Below are 27,955 nucleotides of genomic sequence, written 5' to 3' on the forward strand. Positions count from 1 at the left end.
TTAGATGGATTCAGATACTTGAAGGCCCAAGTTGCCTCTGTTTTTCTTTCACTATCTTAGATAAAGTGAAAGTCATTCAGTCGTGTCCAACTCTTTGCGACCTCATGGACTATACAGTCCATGGAATTTTCCAGGCCAGAATACTGGAGTGGTAACCTTTCTCTTCTCCAAGGGATCTTCCCAACCCAGAGATCGAACCCAGGTCTCCCACATTGAAGGCGGATTCTTTACCAGCTGAGCCACAAGGGAAGCCCAAGAATACTGGAGTGGGTAGCCTATCCCTTCTCCAACAGATCTTCCCCACCCAGGAATAGAACCAGAGTCTCCTGCATTGCAGGTGGATTCTTTACCAACTGAGCTATCAGGGAATCATTAATACATCCTGACCATTTCTAGATTTTAAAGTCACTCTATCTTTTCCTCTGTCTCACAAGCCCAGAGAAATCCATTTCATGTGCATCTTCCAATTAGAGAGTTTATGCCAGCTTCACTCACTATGGAGAGGTATCCTCCAAATATGCCCATGAAGTGAACTTGATATTGAGCCATGGAGATATGATTAATCTCATGGAATGCTGAGTAGAACAAAGATGTCCAGAGTCTATAACAAGACAAATGAAGTCCCTGGTATGATATCAAGATGGTGGTTCAGCAGGTCCTCAAGAGGAGACATTTTCAGGTTCTTCAAATTGGCAATATTTTCTTTTGGTTGTGAGAATGTAACAGACTTATAATTAGTGCACATAGGGAAATGGGAGAGGTGGATCAGTTCCTTGAGGTTGGAGAAGAAGTTGGGAAGAGTTTTCAAGGCGTTCCTGCCAGCATTTCTCAGATTGATTTCACAGCTCAGAGATACTCAAGTATCAAGATACCTTTCCACAGATGTTATCATCTTCTCAAGGAAATGCTAAACATTCCACTTGGACTAAGGGTATCCAACGTTCTAATCTCTTTCAAGAACATTGACTGGCCTTCCCAGGATTCACAGAGAAAGTCATATGGAGTTTGGAAGGAACTCCCCTGCTTCTCAAAGTCAAGTCAGTGGAAGAATGATATAAATGATGATGCTGGAGCTATGGAAAGATATTTCTGGGGTTGAAGAAGCACAAGGGCAATTTAACCATGCACGTGAAAGTGTTTGAGTGATAACCAGAAGTCAAGGCAGAGAAGAGCTTCTTGAAGGAAGAAACAGTCAACAGTGCCACATTGTGTGGAAGTCAAGAGCATAAGCCCTGAGAAAATCCGACTGATCTGACGTGTGTGTCATCGTGTCACCAGGGAGCATGCCAGTGGAGGGGTGCAGGGAGACGCTGGACTGCAGTGAGTTGCCAGGAAGGGGAAACTTCTATGTCAAGAAGAGAGAGGGATAGGTGGTAACTTGTGAATGTTTGCACATTTTATGACACAAAGAAGGATCCCAGGATACTTAAGAATGCCAAGAATTTCAAGTTCCCTGACTTCCAAAAGATGGAGACTTTGTTATACTAGACTGACCATCTTAAGGCTTTATCCTGCACTGTAATCACAGTTCCACATGAATTTTCCAGGCTTCTTTCTTTGAGATAGAAATTGTTAAATATAGCCTTCCTGTCTACCAGACCCTAGTGACTCACTCTCCATTATTTGTCCCCTACTCTTCAATACATACGATTGAGCCCTTTTGTCAAGCTCTCAAAAACAAAGTTTGCTCTCTTGATAACATTGCCATCTAATCTTCTAAGAATCCAGTTGGGTACCAAAGGACCATTTGTCTAGGTTTTTGGCAAAGGTTTTGGAAGCTCCAGATAACAGAGTCTACTGAAGAAAACTTGGATAATTATTTCTTTAGAAATACTTGTTCACAGTATGGACAGATCTGGCATTCTCTACCAAAATTTGTGTCAGTCAAATAGGTTCAATGTTTAAAAGTCTTGGAGGTCCCACAGATCCTTGGGCTTTGGTGAGACTCCATAGCCTTTTAAGGCAAAATGGCCTTTAGTTAAAAAAAAAAAAGTGTCTTTTCATTGTTATGAGATTTCCTTCACGCTTATCTTCCATAGGACCACCATTTGCAAAAATTCAAGACAGCATTCCTAGGAGCAATTTATTGTCCATAACAATACTTCTCAAGACTCTGAATCATTTGAATGTTGGTTTTTGGTCATAGGAAAAGAAAAGCCACCAGTAATAGCTTCAAGTCCCGTGGCAAAATCATGATTTATAGCAAAATACCTTGGTGCATTCCATAAGACAGGTTGTCCACAATCTCAACTCCGAAACAGTTGAAACCTTGCTAAACCCAGCATGCTAAAGCCCAGCAAAGTCTAACTTAAAAATCAGTTAACTTCACTATATCCCTTGATTCAATTTAGGGCAATCCCAAATCCCTGTTTATAGCCATCCCAATGAAGAGAAAGAACTTATTCAACACAGTCCCAACCCAACTCTAATAAATTCAGAGCCATGAAAAAAAAAAAAAAAAAAAAAGCCAATTTCATATATCTGTCAGCATCATCCCAGAGACAACCCATCTGTAATATGGTTCACAACTGAGTTCAGCTAAGCCTCCAGACCATCCCAGTAGATCCTAAACCACATCCAAGCCCAGCCTGAAGTTGAACTGCCTACCCGCTTTAGCCTAATCCAACCAGAGTTTAGCCAAAGCTCAAACTCAAACACAGCAAGCCTTATGCACATTCTTACAAGGACTCAGCCAGGAGAATAATCCATGATTCATACCAACATATTGTAAAAAGAAATTCATCCCAGAGCCTCACAAGACCCAAAGCCTTGCAAACAAAACATTTATTTCATCTAGAGTAGAGACCAGGCCCATCAAATGCAGAACCCAGAAGAGGGATGAACTGGACGAGTACAGATAATCCAGGGTACTTGACAGGTCCAGAATTTACAAATGCCTAATGGAAGCTTTATCAGATGACTTGATGCCAACAGAAAGGTACATACAAGACCAGTTCAGCCCTTTTCTACCCAGTTCTGCTCAGTCTTGGCATATTTCAGGGTATTCAAAAACAAGGTCTTACTCAGAGACCCTGGACCAGTTTATAACTGAAGATGACACAAAAAAATCTACCTAGTCCTGTCAAGCCCATAACTCCTTCAACACTTTTGGTAGTGGCCACCGTCCAAGTTCCAAGCCAAAAAGAGCAGTTGTTCTCAAAGTGTGTGAATACATGTGTGTGTGTGGGGAAGTGTGAAAAGTTGGGGCAAAGACATTAATCACCCTGGAATAACCAGTGGAGTTTTTTCAAGATAGATATCTCCGTAAAATATCAGAAATGGATATGGAGATTCCAGGGACACTTACAGTTTAATACAGCCTTACAGTGACCAATTTCTTTTTCATCTATACCCTTTTCTTCTCTGATGAGATCTGTTGAAATAGGTAGAAATAATGGTAATTCCCATAAACTATTTGAGCACTAGGCAGGACACACACTAATAAATAGTGTAATTGCACAACAGGCTATTTGGGGCAAAGCACAGCTCTGCCATTTTAATGGGTGACCGAGCAAGTTAAGTGACCTATCTATAGTACAGTTTCCCATCTGTGAAATTGGGTTAATATTACCTTGTTGAATTGTTGTATGGCTTCAATGGGATAATATATTACATGTGGCCTTCAGGAAGCATGCAGTAGATTTTGGCTTTTAGTGTTATTGAGAGATTCTGGGAAATCGCATGTGAATTTCTTCTAGGGAGGAAAAGAGTAAGTTTAGAAGAACCACATTTAGAGTGTTTGATTTTTCTACCACCAATGAAACAAAGCTGTTTCTGTACCATGGGCATTCACATTATCAATTTTGAAAAATGCAAAGATAAAGATTTTAGTTCATCCAGGATCTACTGGGAGTTGATGGTTTCCTAGGGTGTGTACAGAAAACAAATGGAAAACATGCTTTGGGGCTATTAATAATCTATTGGCACCAAAGCTGTTTCTGCTAGCCAAGAATGCTAGAGAGCTAAACTCTAAAGAAATGTCTGAGGAAATGGTTATAATCAGTGATGCTTCTTTCTGGTACTGTATTTTTTTTTTTTTTTTTTTTTTGGTAAAGATCTAACAATTTATAGAAAACAACCATTATTATTTCTTATTCCTAACTCATTCATTCATTCAAAAATAGTTTTTGGATATCTGCTATAAGGCAGGCCTGTGCTTACACTGGTGATAGAAGGATGAATACAATGTGGACCTTGCCGAGTTTAGCTGGGAGGCACAAATATATAAATAGGTCCAACAGTGTGGTTCACCTTCTTGAGAAAACTCAACTTATCTCCTCATCTCCTCCAGACCCCACCATGACAATTCCAAGGAGAAGTAGATCTGACATAACGGAATCCTCAGTGATACACTATTGGACCACAGTCTTTGGGATGACCTGTTCCAACACCTGAAACACTGTCCTCTAGAAATCAGATTTATCAGAGGTAGAGGGAAAACTTCAGGTGATAGCTTTCTAAAGAAAGCTTTAGAATTTGGTGTCTAAAAACAGAAACTGTGAAACTGAAGTGTGGAGGGAATTCATCACAAGCTTAGTAATGGGATCAGCTTAAAATATAGTTCTTAATCTTGCAGTCAATTCAGGGACAATGGGAAAGAGAAAAAAGGGAAAGAAAAACATTCAATTCAGAAAACTCTATGGATACAGTAGGATTTTCAGAATACTTTTTCCACAAATGGATAGTTCTTCATTAAGCATGTTCTCCTAACATAATATTAAAACAACAAGTCTTTATTGATGCTGTAGTTCAGATCTACATGGGTGGTCCTGTTATGTGTTTTGAGTTGGATTACTTTCCTCCTCTCTAAGATGTCTATTTATACTTTTTCTTTAAATTTCCAACATACCCTTCTTTATTCTTAATTGATACTGCTGCTTCATATTTAATTGGAAAGTTAGAATGCAGAAGACATTCATCTATGTGAATCTTACACTCGGGAATGGTGACTGGATGAAGAGCAGTGTAAGTCACGCGTGTAGAAGTTGACGGCATGCGTACACTTACATATCACTTTAGGCCAAGTGAAGAGCGCCACATAATGAGGTCAAGAATGGAGCCTGGGGATCATGAACATTTTTACAGAGCTTGACAGAGAATGAGGAACCAGAGGGAAAATAAGACACTTCTAGGAAGGAGTAATCATGAGTATCAATCACGACAGAGAAGGTGAGAAAACAAGAACTAAATACCCTTCATTAGATTTAGTAACTAGTTCTTTGCTGACCTTTATGAAAGGAGATTAATAGAAATGGTGCTAGAAAAAAGGAACATTCAGAGAGGGGGGAAAAAAGAACTCTTAAAAATTAAAACACAAAAATAAAAATGAAAAAACAGCAGAATAAAAGGAAAATAAGCTTGAAGACTTTTTTTTAAGGAAGTGGAGTTAAAAGACCAGAAGAAGAAAAAGATGGGTAGAAAACATAGGTGAAACAATGGACCAGTGCAGGAGGTCCAATATCCAAATAACAGAATTATAGAATGTGAGAGCAGAGAAAATAAAGGGGAAAAAAATCATCTAAATTTCTTAGAATTAAAGACATAAGTTTCTAGCTTGAAAGGACCCTTTGAGTCTCCAGAACAAGGGTTAGAAGTAGACCTATCCCAAATTCATTACTAAATATCAGTATATTTGGAGCCCCCTTCATGGATCACTGCCTTGTCATGGCGAAGGGACTTGCATAACTCAATGAAGTTATGAACCATGCCATGCAGGCAAACAAAACCATCTCAAAGAAAAAGAAAAGTAAGAAAACAAAGTGGTGATCTGAGGAGGCTTTATGAATAGCAGAAGAACAAAGAGAAGTGAAAGGCAAGGGAGAAAAGGAAAGGTACATCCAATTAAATGCAGAGTTTCAAAGAATAGCTGGAAGGGACAAGAAGACCTTTTTCAATGAATAGTGTTTAATAATAGAAAGAAAACAACAAAAGGGGAAAGACTAGAGATCTCTTCAGGAAAATTGGCAACATCAAGGGAGCATTCTGCCCAAAGATGGGAACAATAATGGATGAAAATGGTAAGAGACCTAGTAGATGCTGAAAACATCAAGAAGAAGAGATGGAAAGAATACATGGAAGAACTGTACAAAAAAGATCTCAATGAACCAGATTACTACAATGGTGTGGTTAGTCACCCAGAGCCAGTCATTCTGGAATGCAAAGTTGAGTGGACCTTAAGAAGCACTATTGTGTATAAAGCTAGTGGATGCAATGAAATTCCAGCAGAACTATTTAAATCCTTAAAGGACACTGCCAATGAGCAAGAAAAAAATTGATTGCACATATGATGTGATTGACACAGGAGAGCTAAATCTCACCTCTAAAATAGAAAGTCAGTGGATAATATCTGAGGTTAATGAATTAAAATATATCAGTGTATACACATCATTTAGAGATATGGCCATGTGTAAATGCCAGAAAAATGACCTAAAATAGTTAAAAGGGAAAGGAGACTGAGAACTGGGGAGTATGGTGGGACAGGAAACAGGAACATTTTTTATAAGACTTTCAGAAAGTTGACTTTTAAACTATGTGACTTTAATATTTTGAATAAAAATTTTGAGTCTTCAGATTTTGCCAAAGTTCTCGCTAAGGAATTCTGCTAAGTTTGTTTCATTTTATTGGGTTATTAGTACAATGGAATGCCATGTTGTTGTTAAAAGTGACAATCACATGGACTAGATATAAATATAGGGAGATATTTATAAAATAAAGGGGCTTCCCTGATAGCTCACTTGGTAAAGAATCCGCCTGCAATGCAGGAGACCCCAGTAAAAGTGAAAAAAATGGAAAAAGTTGAAAAATAATCAGAGCACAGAGTAATTTATAAACTTTGAAGGCAATACCAAAAATCATATACATATATACACACACATAACATATGTATAGACAATATATCTATAATGATATACATATTTGGTTTAGGGTCAATAATAAAACGGTGCATTATATGCCATTAAAAATAAAACACAGGAAGGTTAAGTCTGTTCTGACTTTCATGGTGATGACTTCCTAGGCTTCTTTATGAGCTTACCGTTGGTTGGGAGCAGAGTAATGCACTCCACCACCTCACCTCACTTCCGTTTGGATGTCCATGTCCTAATCTCCAGAACCTGTGAACTAGTTACCTTATAAGGCAAAAGGATTTTGCAGATGTGATTAAGGTAAGGATCTTGAGATGAGGAGATTATCCTTGATTATCTGGGTGGGTCCACATACACACAAGGGTCCTTATCAGTGAAAGAGGGAGAAAGGGTCAGGGAATGAGAGGTGATGACAAAGCAGAGGTTGGAGTGATCTGATGGCTGGAAGGGGCCCGCAATCAAAGGAGTGTAGGCGGTCTCTAAAAGCTGGAAAAAGCAAAGAATGGATTCTCCCCTTGAGTCTCCAGAAGAAACACAGCTCTGCTGACATCTTAATTTTAACCCCTAAAGATCAATTTCAGACTTCTGACCTCCAGAACTATAAGATAATAAACTCACGTTGTTTTAAGTTACCCCTCCCCCTGAAAAAAAATAAAAATAAGACATAGGAAGACTGTAAAACATGAGAAACTGTTCATGGTGCCTTATGACATGAAACATTTAGAATCTCTGTAGGTTATGATGGCAACTATGAAATATATTCATCTGGATAAGGACTCAGAAGACATTTTTACAAATCAGATAGTTTAGAAACAAAAAGAATACATTGAAGAATAGTGGATGCAATTCGTATAAAATACAAGTTTTGGAGCTGTAAAGAAGGGACTATCTGAGATGAGGGAATTGGAGGTAGGACAAGGCTAGAAGAGGTTTTTGTGTTTACTTATTTGCATGATTTCTTTTTTTTAAGCTGGGAGATGTTTTAGTTGATATCCATAATGGGGAAGGGACAAAGGAACTATAGAGACCAACAATGTGAAAGATCAAAGATGGGAGTGGGGAGGAGGAGAGGAGAGGAGGTGGTGCCTATGTGAGGAGATAGGAAGGGAGGATTTAGAACACAGAGGGAGAGGTCAGTACTGGCCAAGGAAACGAATATATCACAAGGCAGTAACGATACTAGAGGACCATGGATGCGGCCTTTCTCTAACGACAACAGCTGTGATTTCCATATTACAATCCTCATTTCATGAATGAAAACCTGAGACTCAGAGAGGTCAAATAACTTTGATTAATCATCTCTGTACCTGTTCGTGGGCCTGGGATGCTGGCCTGTACCTATTTGCCTTGGCTCCTCCCACTGTGTGATCCTTTGAGACAGTGGAAAGGATGTTGACAAGTTGGCAAGTGTGTGAGTAGAAAGATGAGGAGTTGAAGAAGTTTTGAAAGATGAAGTGTAAACATAATAGTCCTTTTTGAGCAACCATCTACTGCTAGAGTTCCTGGGAACTGTATTTTCTGGATTCTATTCATAACACAGCGTTTGGTATAACAAAGTACTTAACTTTGACATTTCTTTATTCTATTGCCAAGACACTGGTTTTTGTAGCATTAATTTATGTTCTATCTAAATGTTTTAAGTCATATAAATGACTGTATCATGTGTTGGTTAGTGGATGATGAGGGTCCTTCCTCTGAATTATGCAAGGGCCAAGGATGCTTGAATTCAAACACAGGGTTGCTACTTCTTTACTGTAAACTTACTTCTGCAAAGCAGATGTGCAAAACAAACGAACAGGGAAGGAATCTCTTAAACCAAAGTGTTGTGATTGCATTTTGTTTCCCAAAATGCTGATGGGTTCCTGTGGACACCTGCCATGCTCTGAAGGGTGATGCCTTGGGGTGAGGTGAGATTCTGTCAGACCCACCAGGGTCTTGTCAATGCCTCAGACACTGATCAGCTACACAGGCCTGCCGGTGGGTCTGTGTTCTTTGGAGTTTGTGAAACAGGGGAGGTCAATGCAGGATTCTGGGGAATCAGATTCTCAGAGTGCTTCTCGAATATGTCATTAAGTATGTTTGGAGTCAAAGGCAAAGATTGTCTACAGTGGAAAGTCTAAGGGTCATTTCAGTCCATCTGAGCCTGACTCTTCCTGGAGGAGGGGACATGGGGTCATGTGTGTGCCTTCAGAACTTGGACAGCATACTCTCTCACTCCCTCCCCAACTGTGAAGTAAAACAGGCTGGACAGGGAGCTGAGAAGGTGCTAAAACCTTTGTCAAAGGGAAAGTAGGACCAACCCTAGGAGAATAATGAATCTGATGGTGAGCAGGGAGTTTCTAAGTGGCAGATTCTCTGTCCAACAGGGTCCTGCATGGTTTCAGTGGCTGCCTCATCTACCAGGTATCCAGAATGAGACACATGGAACGGATCAGAGCCAACTGGATTCATAACTTGAAACAGAGATGTCCAGCCAAGCCTTGCCCAGGACACCCTACCTAGCTGACCACCGATGGGTGAAAAGAAATGCTTATTATTGAACACAACTGAGATTCTGTGCTTGTTCGTAATAGCTGACTAATACGGCAGGCATCATTAATCCTGTATTTTTTCCCCTGGGTCCCTGAGAAGTTAATTAATTTACCTAAGGATCAGCTGTGCTCAGTCCAGCTCCGCACACCACTCGCTACACCGGTACTCTAAGAGATGGGTTAAGACAAGTGTGACCAAGCTCCTACACTGCCTGATGGGCATGGGTTAGAGAAGTGGAGGAGGCTAGTTTCTAAGGATCTAAGTGGGAAGGCTCCTCTCTATATTTCTTCCTCAGGAAGTTCTTAGAGATTGCCGAGAACTTTGATCTTGGGGTGTGTGTGGGTTGGGAGTGGGGGTTGCTATGCCTAGTTTTACTGTTTACTGAGTAATTTCCACAGAAGAGATGAACTGAGGAGGGAAGTCCCATCTACAGAACTCAAGCATGAAAGAAAGCATTGTGGATTTGGCTGCCTTATGTGGTTAGCTAAAGGGCTCAAAAGACCCTGAAAGGATGCTGGTCTCGCAGAGATGAACTCTGCCTGTGTATGTGTGTGAGAGGGTGGGGATTGGGATTCTGTACCCTAAAGCTCTACCATTTGATACTCTTCACAATGAGAACAAATGGAAGACTTGACATTCTTCTAAGACTTAGTTTTTGGTATTTATCCATATAAAAACTCTCTCTTCCATATCCTGTGCTTGTGTTTTCAATGAATCATATAAAGTGAATAAATGTGCTAGAGAAAAAACTGGACTCAGATCCAAACCAGAGACCCAGTCCCTGTCCTCCAGCATTTGCTAGCTACCTGGTTCTGATTGAAAGCTTCACCTTGCTAAGGCTCAGTTTCCACATGAGCTGCCTGCTGTAACTACCTCACTCCAAAGAGCCAAATGAGATCTTGGAGGGAGAAACACACAATTTCATCAAACAGATGATAGAAGAGCAAATCCACATAGTTTTGGAATAGAGGTTGTTGATGTATATCAATAACCTTGAAAGATGGTTTTCAATTTTCTTATTTTTGCATTTGTGGGGAAAAAAAAAAAAAGGCATATGGACCTTGTCTCTGTCATTATCTGGCTGCTGTCTGTCCAGGTCAATACTAGTATGGTCACTGTCCCCTGAAACCAGGCAAGACCTGTAGACAGAGACATCAGCAGTTCAATTGTCCCTCTCATTTTTTGAATAAAATCATAAATTGGTTTTTAATTTGTCAAATATTTTTCCTGAACCTATTGACTGATTTTTTTCTCATTTAATTTCTTGATGTAATTTGTTGTTGTTCAGTCACTCAGTCATGTCCTTCTCTTTGCAACTCCATGGACTACAGCATACCAGGCTCCCCTGTCCTTTACTATCTCCTCGACTTTGTTCAAATTCATGTCCATTGAGTTGGTGATGCTCTCTAACCATCTTATCCTCTGCCTCCCACTTCTCCTTTTGCTTTCAGTCTTTACCAGCATCAGAGTCTTTTCCAATGTGCGGGCTCTTCACACCAGGTGGCCAAAGTATTGGAGCTTTAGTTTCAGCATCAGTCCTTCCAATGAATATTCAGGGTTGATTTCCTTTAAGATAGACTAGTTTGATCTCCTTGCTGTCCAAGGAGCTCTCAAGAGTATTCTTCAGCACCACAATTAGAAAGTATCAATTCGTTGGAGCTCAGCCTTCTTTATGGTTCAACTCTCACATCCATACATGACTACCCTCAGTCATGTCTGACTCTTTGTGACCCCTTGGTCTGTAACCTGCCAGGTTTCTCTGTCCACAGGATTTCCCAGACAAGAATGCTTGAGTAGGTTGCCATTTCCTTCTCCAAGGGATCTTTCCAACCCAGGGACTGAATCTGGGTCTCCTGCATTGCAGGCAGATTCTTTACCAACTGAGCTGCCAAAGGATGCCAGAAAAATCATACCTTTGACTCTGCGAGCATTTATTGGCAAAGTGACATCTCTGCTTTTTAACATGTGGTCTAGTTTTGTCATAGTTTTCCTTCCAAGAAGCAAGCGTCTTTTATTTTTATTTATTTTTTTTTTCATTTATTTTTATTAGTTGGAGACTAATTACTTTACAATATTGTAGTGGTTTTTGTCATACATTGACATGAATCAGTTATGGATTTACATGTATTCCCCATCTTGATCCTCCCTCCTATATGCAAAACAGAAAAAGAGACACAGATGTACAGAACGGAATTTTGGACTCTGTGGCAGAAGGCCAGGGTGGGATGTTTCGAGAGAACAGCATCGAAACATGTATATTATCTAGGGTGAAACAGATCAGCAGCCCAGGCTGGATGCAAGCGTCTTTTAATTCCATGGCTGCAGTCACTGTCCGTAGTGAGTTTGGAGCCCAAGAAAATAAAATCTGTCACTGCTTCCACTTTTCCCCCATCTGTTTGCCATGAAGTAATGGAACCAGATGTCATGATGTTAGTTTTTTGTAATCTTGAGTTTCAGGCCTTAAGAGGCTCTCCTCTTTCATCCTCAAGAGGTTCTTCAGTTCCTCTTCACTTTCTGCCGTTAGAGTGGTATTATCTGCGTGTACCAAGCAATTGCCGCCTGTCTATTCCAGGCTCCTGTGGGTCCCCGCTCCTTCTAGTCCCTCCCAGGGGGGTGATCAGGTCTCCTCTTCCACCCTGACGGGTGGGTTCCTCCTCATCTGAGCGCTCAGTTTCTCTGCTGCTGTCCACTACCTGCTAACATGAAAGGTCCAGGCGTTGAGAAGCAGAATCCTTCCAGAAGGGTGAGGCGCCTTCCCCGCTCTTGAAGATTCAAGTCAAAAGGCCTCAGAGTAGTTCCAAATGGGACTTGTCTCCTCAAAGTGAGGAGTTTCCCTGCCAAAGCACCAAATATTGTAGCCATGCGTTCCGGGAAACAAACTCACTCAGAAGGACAATGCAGATAGTGGAGTGCAGTTTATTACACCCGCGGGACCAAGGCAGAGTCTCCTCTTAGCCAAGGACCCTGACCAGTTTTTGTGAAAATCTTATATACCCTAAGTGTACTTGCTCAAACCCACCTCCCCAGGTTCCTTGAAACTAGTCTGGACAAGGTAAAAGAGAGATACGATAAAAGTTAACCCATGATTCATAAGTCACAAGACTAGATAAACAGTGGATATTTATCAATAGACCTGTGGTCATATCCCGATAAACATAACGGAATCTACCACTTAGTTCTGTTACAGAGATAATTAGCATATTCTTTTAGGCAACGGAGAGTCCAAGTACAAGTCCTGAGGCTCTTTTATCCGGGGGTCTGGTTTTCCATTGGTATGCCATTTCTATAGACACCGGGCACAAAGTTCAGAGTCCATGGGGAGGGTGACCATGCGTGTAGCCTAATGTTCGCAGCCTGGCCTAAGATGGAGTCCAGCTCTGTCTGTTTCCTCCTTCAATATGATGAATGATATCTATAAATATTTGAATGTTAAATCACACTTGCATCCCTAAGATAAACCCAAATTAATCCTGATATATTGTATTTCTTACATTGCTAAAATTTGATTTTTCAATATTTAGTCTAGAATTTTTGAATGTTCAGGAGTGAGATTGATCTGTAATTTTTCCTTTCTATACTATCCTTGCCAAATTTGGGTTTTTAAGTTTATCCCAAGTTCTCAGAATACATGAGGAAGTATTGCCTCCTTCTCGATATTCTGGAAACATTAGTATAAAATTGAAGCAATTTGTACATTAAAGCTTGGTAAAACAAACAAACAAAAAAAAACAATTCTCCCTCCCATCCCTCAGCACCAGAGACATCACAGCTCGATCACAAATGCTGCTTTCAACAGTCACTTGCCAGACCCTCAAAGTCCCATGACAAGGTCCTGGTGGGGTCTGACATTAACTCAGCTTCCTCTCCAGCCTCTGGTCTAAGATGGCATTTAAAGTCCATATAGGACTTCCCTGGTAGTCTAGTGGTTAAGAGTCCACCTGCCAATTCAGGGGACACAGGTTCAATCCCTGGCCCGGGAAGATTCCACATGCAACTAAATCCATGCACCACAAATACTGAAGCCCACATGCCATCGAGCCTTGCTCTGTAACAAGAGAAGCCACCGCAGTGAGAAGCCCGTGTACCACAACTAGAGAGTAGTCCTCATGACTGCAAAAAGCCTGCATGAAGCGATGAGGACCCAACGCAGCCAAAAAAAAGTTTGTATATTACCTCCCCTCTTATCCATATTCCTTTATAACTGAATAACACAAAAATAGAGTAAAATTTTGTTGTAGCACTAGGAAAGATGGAAGGTTGCCATTGAAAGGCCAGAAGCTGAGAAGTTTTTGTTACCTACACTGTGATAAAGGACCAGGCTGAGGGAAGTGACAAGCAACCCGTGATTCAAGCAAGGGAAATAAAACATTCTGGGAAGAGCACATTAACCAGACAAAGGGCAAAGCCCCCAAAGGCTGGAAGTGAAGGGTGGTGATGACACTTAAATGCAGTCAAATTTCCAATGTACAAATAACTCAACCCCAAAGCAGCTGACTGCAGCCCAAATGCCAGCTTCCATTGCACTCAGATGGCCTGGGAAAGACTGCAATAGCAGATCTGAAGTGGAACATCTATTTCAGGCAAAGGAGATGGTGCCCATACCAACTTCAGCTATACCACTGGGAAAGAAAACATTTGACACAGTGGACATGCCCAGTGTAACAGGGAAGAGAAAACTGACTCCACATTGGATCTCTCTTTTACTTTAACCATTTCTTTTTGTTATTTTTGTTATTATAATAGCTGTCTATAGCTGTAAGCATACATAACAGCGAGTCACAGGCAATCCTGCCCCTCTGCCTGACTATTAAACTAAAGCGCCTTTGATCAGTTCACAAGGAGACAATCTGACCCTGCCCACCTGTGAATGACTGCATAAAAGAAGAGATTAACACATCCCCTCCCCTCATGCTGGCCAAGTGAGGAGATATTTTGCAAGATAAATGGCCTTTTTACTTTACTTCCTCACCTCCTCCCCTTCTCTGTTCTATAAAATAAACTGACCCCAATAAGATGGCTGTTTTGAGACAATAGTCTGTCATCCTCTAGTTCTGCTGGCTTTGCAAATAAAGTATTCCTTGCGTCAAAACCACATCTTTCGATTTATTGGCCTGTTGTACAGTGAGTAGAGTGAGCTTGGACTCAGTAACACTAGAACTGAGGCCACCTCCAGTCAAAGATGCAAATACTACCCCGTTCAGAATGGCAGAGAGTGGAATGGAGGGCAGTTGTCAAGGACAGAACCTGACTGCCAGTGGCTTCAGGATTTTCAAGAGTAAAGGGCTTACAGAGCATGATGGGCTTCTACCCTTGTTCCAACCAAGTAAAGAGCTGTAAGAAAATGGGTGTCAGTTGCTTCAGTGGCCCCCTAACTAGAGAATCCTACTAAGTAGAAGACCCAGCTAACTTCAGGCAATAAAACATAAAAAGAAAACTTTGTGTCCAGCTGGGACATCCTAAATATGCTACCGTTGTTTTGGCGCTGTCTCCATACTGTTGACAGGTAGCACATAAAAAACAGGAAAAGATTTGAAGAAAATTGTAGGAGAATTTTAGTTGTCAAAATTAATTGTGTTGTCAGACACACACTGAAGTCATTTGGAGGGTAGCTCAGCTGATAGTGCAATAGGTCCCATGAAGTCTTGTCCTACATCCCATGTGATTTTCATCTAAATTCGGTTTAGATAACATTTATCTTTATCTAAACTCAGTTTTTTGGGTTTAGATACTAACTTATTTTACATAGAAAGATATTTACTTTGTACCTTTTTAGTTGGTTCCAAAATTTTCAGGAATGAATGTAAATTGAGGGAAGATGATGCTTTGTTTAGAAGTGTATCAGGAATTGTTTGCCTTTGCAACAAAACCACTTCACCAATGAACACAACTCATGGTATTTAAACCACTGAAAGCAGATACTGACATGACTCTGCATGTCATTGTGATTCTATGTTAAGATGCAAGCATATAATATTGAAGTTTTTCATATTCTATTTTCATGCATTTAATCTTAAAAATTGATGGATATGGTATAAGTTTCCCCCTCTCCTCTCTCTAACTTAGCTAGTTTCTTTTAGCAATTCCAACAGGGATTTTTAGTTGCATATAATTTGGATCTATGTAATTCGGTATATAAATTTTATGACTATTGGGTCTTCCATGTGGATTACATGTTCCATCATCACAAAAATCTTCCTATTACTTTATTTACTGATTTTGCCGTTAAGTTGTACTTGGCAGTAATAATATCACCACCTGATTTTATTATTTATTTTAAATGTACCCATACATTCTTGACTATTTATTTCTATCAGTATTTCTTTTTATCATTTTAGCTGGTCTAATCTGGATTTTAAAACAAACTTGTGAGTTTTTATCTCTTAATAAAATAGAATGATATGGTCACTTAAACAAAACTTTTAACTTGAAATAATTTTAGATTAATCAAAACTGGGAAATAAATGTTAAGACAATGCTAAATAATATTAAAAAGCTAACATTGTCATGGTTTAATTAAAAAAACCTACAGATCTTATTTGCACTTTACCAGTGTTCATCTTTAATGTCTCTTTTTTTAACTCCAGGATCCAGTCCAGGACACCACATGGCATTTTGTCATCTCCTTAGGCTCCACCATCTGTGACAGTTTCTCAGTCTCCTGGATTGGGTCTTCCAGAAAGATCTGTCCAAGCCCCAACCCCTGGTACCTGTGAATGTGACCTAATTTGGAAATAAGGTTTTCACAGATTTAAGTTAAGAATCTTGGGATAAGATAATCTTGGATTTAGAGTGGATCCTAAATCCAATGATTGGTGTCCTGGTAAGTGAAATGAGAGAAAGGTTTGAGACATATAAGGAAGGAAGATGGGGCATATGAAGATGGGGCAGAGATTGGAGTTAGGCTTCTTAAAGTTGAGAAACACCACAGGTCACTAGAACCTGGAAGAAGAAAAGCAAGATTCTTCCCACAGCCTTTGCTGACACATTAATTTCAGACTTTTGGCCTCAACATTATAAGAAAATAAATATCTGCTATTTTATGGGCTTCCCCAGTGGCTCAACAGTAAAGAATTCACCTGCAAGATAGGAGTTGTAGGAGACACAGGGTCAATTCCTGGGTTGGGAAGATCCCCTGGAGGAGGGTACAGCAATCCGTTCCAGTATTCTTGCCTGGAGAAGCCCATGGACAGAGGAGTCTGGCGGGCTACAGTCTATAGGGTCGCAAAGACCTGGACAGGACTGAAGCGACTTAGCATACAGCACACCTTAAGGCAGTAGATGTGTGGCAATTTGTTTTAGCAGCCCTGAGAAATGAATACAAGAACCTTGACACTTTTGAAGAGTACTATTAAATACTTTGTAGTTCCCAGGTGGTGCTAGTGGTGAAGAACCTGTCTGACAATTCAGGAGACATAAGAGACACTGGTTTTGTTGCAGGAAGAGGGACCCCTTCCAGGGCCCGAAACTGGGCTCTTGTCTAACACTCGGAAATGAATTGTCCGAGGAGACACGTGCTGACAAAGCAAGAGATTTTATTGGGAAGGGCACCGGGTGGAGAGCAGGAGGGTAAGGGGACCCAGGAGAACTGCTCTGCTGCGAGGCTCGGCAGTCTTGGGTTTTATGGTGATGGGATTAGTTTCCGGGTTGTCTTTGGCCAATCAATCTAATTCAGAGTCTTTCCTGGTGGCGCACGCATCGCTCAGCCAAGATGGATGCTAGCAAGAGGGATTCTGGGAAGTGGACGGACAGGCAGTGTCTCCTCTTGACCTTTCCCGAACTCTGGCTGGTGGTGGCTTATTAGTTCCATATTCTTTATCAGGATCTCCTGTCATAAAACAACTCATGCAAATGGTTACTATGGTGCCTGGCCAGGGTGGGCGGTTTCAATCAGTGTGCTTCCCCTAACAGTTTGATCCCTGGATCAGAAAGATCTCCTGGAGAAGGGCATAGCAATCCATTCCACTATTCTAGCCTGGAGAATCCCATGAACAGAGGAGCATGGTGGGCTAGAGTCCATGGGGTTACAAAGAGCCAGACATGACTGAAGTGACTTAACATAAGCACATTAAATATTTTATAAAATGCTCATTATTTGGGGTTTATCTGATGTTTTGTCATGGTTATACTGGGGTTATAGACTCTGGGGAAGGATATCAGATAAATATATACATCATATCAGAAGGCATATAATATCTACATGACTTAGAACTGATGCTGTCCATCCACCCTGATCACAAAGTTGTCTCTGTCAGTTTTCTCCGTTGTAAAGTTACTATTTTTTCTTTCCACATTTGATTTATTAGAAGCAAGTCATTGAATCAACACCTACTCAAGGGGTAGGAATTAAGTTCCACCTCTGTAACTTTACATTCTGCCTTGAATTTTGGAACTGACACACATTTCTCTCTCTCTCTCTCTCTCTCTTTTTCCATTTATCTTTATTAGTTGGGGGCTAATTACTTTACAATATTGTAGTGGTTTTTGCCATACATTGACATGAATCAGCCATGGATTTACATGTGTTCCCCATCCTGAACCCCCCTCCCACCTCCCTCCCCATCCCATCCCTCTGGGTCATCCCAGTATACCAGCCCTGAGCACTTGTCTCATGCATCCAACTTGGACTGGCGATCTGTTTCACACTTGATAATATATGTTTCAATGCTGTTCTCTCAGATCATCCCTCCCTCGCCTTCTCCCATAGAGTCCAAAAGTCTGTTCTATGCATCTGTGTCTCTTTTCCTGTCTTGCATATAGGGTTATCATTACCATCTTTCTAAATTCCATATATATGCGTTAGTATACTGTATTGATGTTTATCTTTCTGGTTTTCTTCACTCTGCATAATTGGCTCTAGTTTCATCCATCTCTTTAGAACTGATTCAAATGAATTCTTTTTAATGGCTGAGTAATATTTCATTGTGTATATGTACCACAACTTTCTTATCCATTTGTCTGCTGATGGGCATCTAGCTTGCTTCCATTTCCTGGCTATTATAAACAGTGCTGCGATGAACATTGGGGTGCATGGGTCTCTTTCAGCTCTGGTTTCCTCAGTGTGTATGCCCAGGAGTGGGACTGCTGTGTCATATGGCTGTTCTATTTCCAGTTTTTTAAGGAATCTCCACACTGTTCTCCATAGTGGCTGTACTAGTTTGCATTCCCACCAACAGTGTAAGAGGGGAACTGACACACATTTAAAAAAAATAGCCTCATGAAATTTTAGGCAATTTAAATAAATAATAGTAATGGCAACGTTGCTGTTGTTCAGTTGCTAAGTGTGCTAAGTTGTGTCTGACTCTTTGCAACCCCGTGAACCGCAGCTTGCCAGGCTCGTTGTCCTTTGCTATCTTCCTCAGTTTGTTCAAACTCATATCCATTGAGTCAATGAGGCCATCCAACCATCTCATCCTCTGTCATCCCCTTCTGCTCCTGCCCTCAATCTTTCCCAGCATCAGGGTCTTTTCACTTCTTTTCATATTGACTCTTCACGTCAGATGGCCAATGATTTGGAGATTCAGCTTCAGCATCAGTCCTTCCCAATGTAATGTGAATAGTGCATGTTGAAAATGAAGGAATAAAGTTGAGTCAGTTATACACAGGAAGAAATTAAGAAATTAGTAAATATTTGTATTATTTAACAATGGAAAGAATGATAAAGATAAATCAAGTCATCAACTCAATAAACTAGAAGCGAATAACAAACTTAAGGAGAATAAGAATGAATAAACAATATTAAAGAAAGTGATATATTATAAAAGAGAATTGATAAGAAAATTCTAGAGCTTTTTCTTTGGTTTGGAACAAGGTCCACTGCTATGATGACAGTGGCAAAAATCACTTTGATGAACCTTTGCATCTTTGGCAGGAATCTGGACCAGGAGCCCTTGGCAAAGCAGGAGGTTCAGCCTTAGCCTCATGTCAGACAATTACAAGTTTTATGAGGGGAAACTCTTTCAAGTGTCTAAGTTAGGATTAGGACAAGACCTCCTATTTGGGCACTAAGAGCTATAACTCAGTAAGTTCTGGTAGACACTGAGGATTCTTTCAGGTTCATTGAAGCATGTCTGGTTTCTGATTCCATGCAGAAACAAGAATAACCAGAACAGTTCTTTAGACATGAGTACATTCCCAGGATTGTGGAGATGCAGCAGGGCAAAAGCCCTGTGGAGATAGAGTAGAATTTGGTGATCTTGACAGATGGGTTTTGAGTGTCTTCTTTTCAGATATGACCAGAGAGACATTATTTGCACTGTAACTATAAAGCAGTACACACCAATTAGGTAAGAATTCATTAGAAGTTGTAGCCCATTTCTGATTAAGTTCAATGTTTTATTTTGTATTGTAAAACAGACCTCTTAATTTTCTTATCTGACTAAGCTTTTGTCTTCCTACCTCAATAAAATAGTACCTTCTCAATATAAATAATTAAAAGATTATTTATTTCTCTTCTTAAAGTTAAGGCAATCCAAGAAGTAATTAGATAAATTAGAAAGAAATAAATCTTCCAATCTTTCTTTGACAAGCTGATTGTTGGCATGCTGTTTAATGGTAAAAAATGGAGGTACAAGTTGAGTGTAACTGCTATGACTTTATATTTTACACTGCTATTAATGTTCTAGCCAATACAATTAGGCAAAGAAAGATAAAGAAAGCAGGAAGGAAAGAAAAAATAAAGAGAAAGAAAGGAAGAAAAAGAAAATAGATATTAAAGGAAGCAACATAATCAAATATGTAGGCATTATTATCTCCACAAAACTGCCTTTGCTTTGGAAATGAGCTACGAGGTCAGGAGTCTCCAGGCTACCCAACCTCTGACCAACTGGCCAAAAATTCAGGGGTTCTCACTACAGTTTCAGATTCAGTAATTAACTAAAATAACTCAGAACTCAGTTTTACTATAGCAAAGGGATACAAATCAGGACCAACTGAAGACAGATGCACAGGGCAAAGTCTGGGAGGGTCTCCATCATGAAGCTTTCTTTGTCCTCTCTCTGTAGGGTCAGGGTCCTCACCCTCCTGCACAATGATGTGGGGTGTTGTAACCAGGGAAGCTCGCCCAAGCGTTGGTGTCCCAGTTCTTATTGGGGCTTCGTTAGGTAGCACTACTGATTGAATCATTAGTCCTGTGATTCAATCTTCAGCCTTCTTTCTTCTCCTGAGGTCAAGCTGATATCATTAGGTGCGAAATCCCAACCCCTAATCAGTTCAGTTCAGTTCAGTTCAGTCACTCAGTTGTGTCTGACTCTTTGCGACCCCATGGACCGCAGCACGCTAGGCCTACCTGTCCGTCACCAACTCCCGGAGTTTACTCAAACTCATGTTCATTGAGTCGGTGATGCCATCCAACCATCTCATCCTCTGTTGTCCCCTTCTCCTCCCACCTTCTCTCTTTCCCAGCATCAAGGTTTTTTCAAATAAGTCAGTTCTTTCCATCAGTGGCCAAAGTATTGGAGTTTTACCTTCAGCTTTAGTCCTTCCAAAGAGTATTCAGGACTGATTTCCCTTAGAATGGACTGGTTGGATCTCCTTGTAGTCCAAGGGACTCTCAAGAGTCTTCTCCAACACCACAGTTCAAAAGCATCAGTTCCTTGGTGCTCAGCTTTCTTTATGATCCAACTCTCACATCCTTACATGACTACTAGAAAAACCATAGCCTTGACTGGACAGACATTTCTGGCAAAGTAATGTCTCTGCTTTTTAATATGCTGTCTAGGTTGGTCGTAACTTTCCTTCCAAGGAGCAAGTGTCTTTTAATTTCATGGCTGCAGTCACCATCTACAGTGATTTTGGAGCCCCCCAAAATAAAGTCAGCCACCGTTTCCACTGTTTCCCCATCTATTTGCCATGAAGTGATGGGACTGGATGCCATGATCTTAGTTTTCTGAATGTTGAGCTTTAAGCCAACTTTTTCACTCTCCTCTTTCACTTTCATCAAGAGGCTCTTTAGTTCTTCTTCACTTTCTGCCATAAGGGTGGTGTCATCTGCATATCTGAGGTTATTGATATTTCTCCCGGCAATCTTGATTCCAGCTTGTGCTTCTTCCAGCCCAGCATTTCTCATGATGTACTCTGCATAGAAGTTAAATAAGCAGGGTGACAATATACAGCATTGACCTCCTCCTTTTCCTATTTGGAACCAGTCTGTTGTTCTATGTCCAGTTCTAAATGTTGCTTCCTGACCTACATACAGGTTTCTCAAGAGGCAGATCAGGTGGTCTGGTATTCCCATCTCTTTCAGAATTTTCCACAGTTTACTGTGATCCACACAGTCAAAGGCTTTGGCATAATCAATAAAGCAGAAATAGATGTTTTCCTGGAATTCTCTTGCTTTTTCAATGATCCAGCAGATGTTGGCAATTTGATCTCTGGTTCCTCTGCCTTTTCTAAAACCAGCTTGGACATCTGGAATTTCACAATTCACATATTGCTGAAGCCTGGCTTGGAGAATTTTGAGCATTTCATATTTAGATTTCTTTAATATACTTGAAGTTTATTTTTTAATATGGTTTGAGGTAGGGTTCCAGCTTCATTTATTCATTTCTTTTTATTCCATCCTGTATCCTGTGTGTGCTCAGTCATGTCAGACTCTTTGCAACCCCAGGACTATTGCCTTCCAGGCTCCTCTGTCCATGGAATTTTCCAGGCAAGAATACTGGAATAGGTTGCCATTTCCTTCTCCAGGGAATCTTCCCAACCTAGGGATCGAACAAGTCTCCAGCATTGCAGGCAGATTCTTTACCAGCTGAGCCACCAGGGAAGCCTTTTGTGCTAAAGAGAGACACTATCTTTATCTTCCAAGGCTATTTGCTATATAAACATCTTTACAAAAATAGTTGAGAACAAAGGACCTCTACTTAAAAAATGTATAGAAACATCATGAACCCTTGGAGAATTTTCTCCTAACTGGCCCCTTAGTCTTCAATGAACATTCTAAATTTAGCTCATCATTAATCACACACAGATCCATATACATGACCTGTTGGAAATTTATTTTGAGACCCTGATGCTGGGAAAGACTGAGGGCAGGAGGAGAAGGGGGTCACAGAGGGTAAGCTGTTTGGATGGCATCACCGACTCAATGGACGTGAGTTTGCGCAAACTCTGGAAGACAGTGAAGAACAGGGAAGCCTGGCATGCTGCAGTCCATGGGGTCGCAAAGCATCTAACACGACTGAGCGACTGAGCAACACAACGTACTGAATCTATAGATTGAAGGAGAGCTTATGTTCTTATGATATTGAATTCCTAATTCATGACCATGGTTTGTCTGCATTTATTGAGTTTACTTAATGTCTCTCAACAAAATTTCCATAGAAGTCTGGTAGATCTTTAATTTATTACTTAGTAAGATTGTATTCCATCTTGGTTTGAATTTCTTCAATGTTTCCTTATTTTACTATTTTGCAAAGTTCTAACAGTTGCCTATATAGCTCACCGTGATCTGGTGCCCCATTACCTCTGTACCTTCATCTCCCTCTACTCCCCATCTTGCTGCTTCTGCTTCAGCCCCACTGACCTCCTTACTATACTTTTAATGTGCCAGACATACTTCTGCCTTAGGCCTTACCATTGGCTTTTCCCTTTGCCCTTAATACTTTTCTCCCCAAAATATTGACATTGCTGACTCCTTTATCTCCTTCATTCTTTGTTCACATGTCACCTGCTCTGCAATTTTCCCTTAGCATTTCTCATTTTATATTCTATTCATTAATAGTACACAATACTGTCCTAATGAATATCCTATTTATTTCTGTGTTTGTTAATCATGTTTGTCATTTATTTTTGCCTCCTCTAACTAAAATGTCACCTGTATGAAACAAGGATCTTTGAATTTTTATTTGCTGATGGATTTCAAGTGTGTGCAATAGTGCTATACATCTAGCAGATACTTAAGAAATATTCTTAAATAAATTAAATATTTTTCCCTAGGCATATCATATCTGTTGTTGCTCTTATTCCTGTTATCAATGTTTTTAAAAAATTAAACTTTCTGTATATTTGCTGCTGACATATTGAAACACAATTCATACTTAATAGTTATTTTTGTATTCAGAAAAATTTCCAAATGCTGACTCCCATAAATTATCTATAGATTTGTAATTTTTACACAGAAAACCTTGGCATCTCAGCATAATGATAGTTTTTTCTTCTTTTTTCCTCTAATTTTTATAGTTAATTTTTTTTTAACTATACTAACTTTCAGTACAATGTTTCTAGAAGTTGTGATGGCAGGCATCTGGCTTTGTTTCTTGTTTCAGCGGAAATGTTTTCATTGTTCTAATTGATGCTTACAGTTTTCTTTGATGATTTTTGTCTGTTTAATGAATTTTCTTTTAATTCCAAGTTTCCTAAGAACTGTTTGTTTATTGTGAATATATATTCAGCTCTATTAGGTAATTCTGCTGCTATTAACGTATTTAGTAAGTTTGTTGTCTTTTGATTTTTATTGTGGCAAGCTACATTATTGGTTTGCTACTATAAAACCTTCAATCTTTCCCAGAAGATAAACAAACTTGAAGATTGAAGGCAGGAGGAGAAGGGGACGACAGAGGATGATTGGATGACATCACCAACTTGATGGACAAGAGATTGAGCAAGCTCCAGGAGTTGGTGATGGATAAGGAAGCCTGGCGTGCTGCAGTCCAAAGAGTCGGACACAACTGAGTGACTGAACTGAACTGAACTAAATATCAAACCACCTGGCATGGCTAGGGAAAATTCCACATGGTCACACTGTATTACCTTTTCTACACTTCTCGATAAGTTTGCTATCATTTCATTGAGATATTTTGCATCTGTTTTTATGACAGAGATTGTCCTGTACTTTTCCTTTCTCATACCTATCACGTTTCGGAATCAACTAAATATTCTTATGAAAGGAACTGGAGAGTACTTCTCCCCTTGCCCCCATACATTTGAATAGTTTTATGATTAGAATAGTCTATATTTTCAAACTTTGTAAAATCTCAATGTAGAAACTATTTTGACTTGTAATTTTCTTGTGTGAAGTTTTTATACTTTTCACTAACTCCTTTTCTGGCCATAATTATTCAGGTTTGCTATTTCTTCTTGAGTGAGCTTTGGTAGGTTAAGTTTTTAGATATTCAGTTTACCCAAGCTTTCAAATTCATCTATATAAAATTCATAATATCAATTTATCGACATCTTAATATTTGTGGTATTTGTAGGTTAGTATTATTTTTATTACTAGCATTGCTTATAATTTATCTCTTATTTCTGGCTAATTTTACCTAAAGCTTGTCAATTTTCTGCCTTCCCAAAGAACCAGCTTTTGACATTGTTGAGTTTTACTAGTGTATAGTTGTTTTCTATGTTACTTACATCTGCCACCATCTGTGAAGTGGAATATCTCTGGCCATATCAATCAACCAGAAATGTCATAACCATCAGTGATTTCAGGGCTCCAAATGTGAATGAGAGCTCTCCAAATCAGAAAACAACGCCTGTGATCCAGCAGATTCCTCATCCCCATGGTGACTGCTGAGGAGCTGGGGAATGCAAGAAGCAGCCATCTGCTTCTTCTTGAACAGGAATGAATGGAGGATGTAAACAATTAGGAAATAGGATATGGCCCCAGATAGCAGAGGTGCATGTGAAAGGAATGAATTCAGTGAGTCCAGAGGCTTGCATCTTCCCATACACCGAAGAACGCTAAATTCCTTAGCTAGGTATCTGGTTTTCCTTACTAACAATAGTCTTTGATGTTCAGACTGCCTGCCCGCTTTGTTGCAAACTTGTATATAGCCTGACTTCCTTTCCTGCCTGTAGGAGCAGTTTTCTCAGGGCTACTGAGATGCTGGCCTCTGGGTTCAAAAGTCCTTAATATGCCCACCAAATAAAACAACTCTCTTATTTACAGGTTGTGACCAATATTTTTTAGTCGAGTTATCCATATTATTTTTTTCCTTCTACTGATTTTGGATATTTTATTGTCTTCCTTTATTTTTTAAAGTTGAAAGTTTGACTCAGTTTTTAGCTTTTCTTTTTTTGTAAAATGAACATTTAAAACAGTAAGTTGTTAATAGCTGCTGTTCACCAGCTTTTGACATGTAGCACTTCCATTACTGCACTGTTCTAAATAAATTGTACTTTTCATCATGAATTTTTCTTTGGCTCAAGTATTATTTAGAATTATGTTGCCTAATTTCAAAACAAATGAGACCATCTTGTTTTATTCAGAGGGGAATATTTATACTCTCTTAATTAAATTGAGGTCTATAAAAGTGTGATCTTTTTGATACCAATCATTGAATGTTTTTGAGATCTGCTTTATGCCTCAGCATGTGATCAATATTTGTATATGTCCTGTATATGCTTAAGAAAAATGTGATTTCTGTAGTGTTCTATATATATGTTAATCAAAATAAGCTTGTTATTGTTAATTACATTCATTTTTTTCTTAGCTGTTTACAAGTAATAGAAAAATATGTGTTAAAATCTTTAATAGTATACTCAGATTGTTAAATTCTCCTGAAATTCTTACAATTTTTCTTTCATATATTCGATAGGTGTATATAATCTAAAATTTTTACTTCCCATTGAATTCATTTTCTTGTCCTGAAATAGTGATGAGACAATTCTAAGAAACATGAGACTCTCTGGTTCACTTAAGTCAGCTCTATGACATTGTGTCTAGTTGGGGAGTCGTGAGTTTCTTTTTCCTTCTTGCTCATAGGGGGGCAGTATGTAAGACTTTTATTTTTAATAGATCTTTGACAGGTTTCCATATCTCCTGGCTTCAGGGTATTTTGGAAGCTCTGCTCTGGAGGTAGCACACTTCTTATGAACAGCAGTGGAATAGAGGCAGGAGATAGATGGACTCCAGGCTAGGCATTTACAACTGACCTCCTGTTCACACCTCCTGAGGTGGGAAGATGAGCTCCAGGTCGGACATTCATTACCAGCCCCTTGTTTATATTTCCTGAAGCAACAGACAAACAGGCTTCAGGACTACATACTTATGACTGGACTCCTGTCTATATTTTGGGATCTACACGTTAATATAAAAACCAGCCACAGGAATAGGGTAAATAGCTGGACACTGGACATTTTTATGGCAAGGATAGAATAAAACTAAACCCTGTTAAAGAGCAGGAGGTTGTATATTTCCCATCCTTGTGGCAAGGGAGACATTTCATATGCAGAGAAAGACTCCTTGGGGGACCAAAGGAGGTAGTACCATCCCATAATATGTGATGATAATATTCCATAGGCCTCTGGGCTGGAATCCATCTTAGAAAAAACTGGCACAGGCATGTCAGGGAGGGTCTTAGGTTAGGTCAGCTGTAGAAAAAGAAATCAGATAATTAGTTAGAGGTAAACAAAGATCCAGAAAAACTGGCCCATGTAAATAACTTAACTGCGTCTTCACTGCACTCCTCCTCACTAGGAGGGGTGCTCACATCCTTCCTCTTTGGGTGTGCATCCCTGTCTTGCTTCTACATTAAACAAACCACTTCTCTCGGGGCTCTACCACTCGCTGTTGGGCGATGTCTCTAATAATAAACTTTGTACTTGCAGGAAGAGTTTTTGCCTCTGGGATAAATGCATTTTTTGCTGGGAGCAAAGAATGGTAGCTTCTAGCCTCTAGTTTTTGCTGTCTGGTAGCAAGGATTCCTGTTTTTCATACAGGCTTCCCAGATCCAATGCTTAGGCAGGGAGTTAGGACCTCACTTCATGCCACCACTCACTGCTGCCTCGTGCCAAGATCAGAATTGTTTCAGAATTTTAAAATTATAATTTTTCCAAATAAGGGGCTGGTAAACATGGGCATTTTTCCAATGCCATTTCCACTATTTCAATGTCCTTAGTTTTATTTGTTAGGTTATTTAGGGGTATCTTATATGAAGACATGGTAACGGATTAATATCCTCTTATGGCATCCAGGACATAAAAAATATATGTGGGAGTAATTTTTAAAAATTAGATGTAGTTTCATATTAGAACACACACCAATTGGCACCTCTGTTTTCTCTGAAATTATTCTCCTTCAGTAGAGACCCCAATGCTGTGTGTGTACCATGTGACTTCACTCCCCTGCCCATCAAAGAGTGGAGGTTGTGGGCTCTTGAACCATGCATTGTGAAGAAAATTTGGAATGTGGATTCAAAAGTATGAGACTTGATCTTGTGAGCTGGAAAGACACAAAAACATGGGCGATGGGGATGACATTCTGGTTCAGCCATCTTCTGCCATGAATACAGAGAAAGTCATCATCAAGATGGAAAGAAGAGAGAAGTTGAATTTGAGAGGAGCAGAGAAGAACCATATGTGGTTTCAGAGAGAAGGAGACTTGGGTCTTGGAGCCAATATTGGCTTTTCTTTCTCTAAGAGTAATTTTAGATATTCCAATATCTTTGCAATACCCTTCCCCCTCTTTTGGCTTATGCTATGTTGAGTGGATTTCTGTTGATCTGAAATGTTACTATGCACATCAACTATAGGGCAGTCTTCAGAGCAGTTGGATGGTCTTGGAACTATTCCCAGAGCTGTGGTTAGTAGTGTCTGAAGCAGCTGAAGGGGCTCTTTATAAGGGA

General features: G+C 39.8%; 1 long non-coding RNA gene across 1 annotated transcript in view; it reads left to right on the forward strand.

Annotated features, from left to right (window-relative positions):
- The window catches only part of LOC136164272 (uncharacterized), a 51,836-nt gene that overhangs the window by 7,111 nt on the left and 16,770 nt on the right, over positions 1–27,955 (forward strand). The window lies entirely within an intron of this gene.

This window comes from Muntiacus reevesi, chromosome 3, assembly GCF_963930625.1.
Source record: "Muntiacus reevesi chromosome 3, mMunRee1.1, whole genome shotgun sequence".
Classification (NCBI taxonomy): Eukaryota; Metazoa; Chordata; class Mammalia; order Artiodactyla; family Cervidae; genus Muntiacus; species Muntiacus reevesi.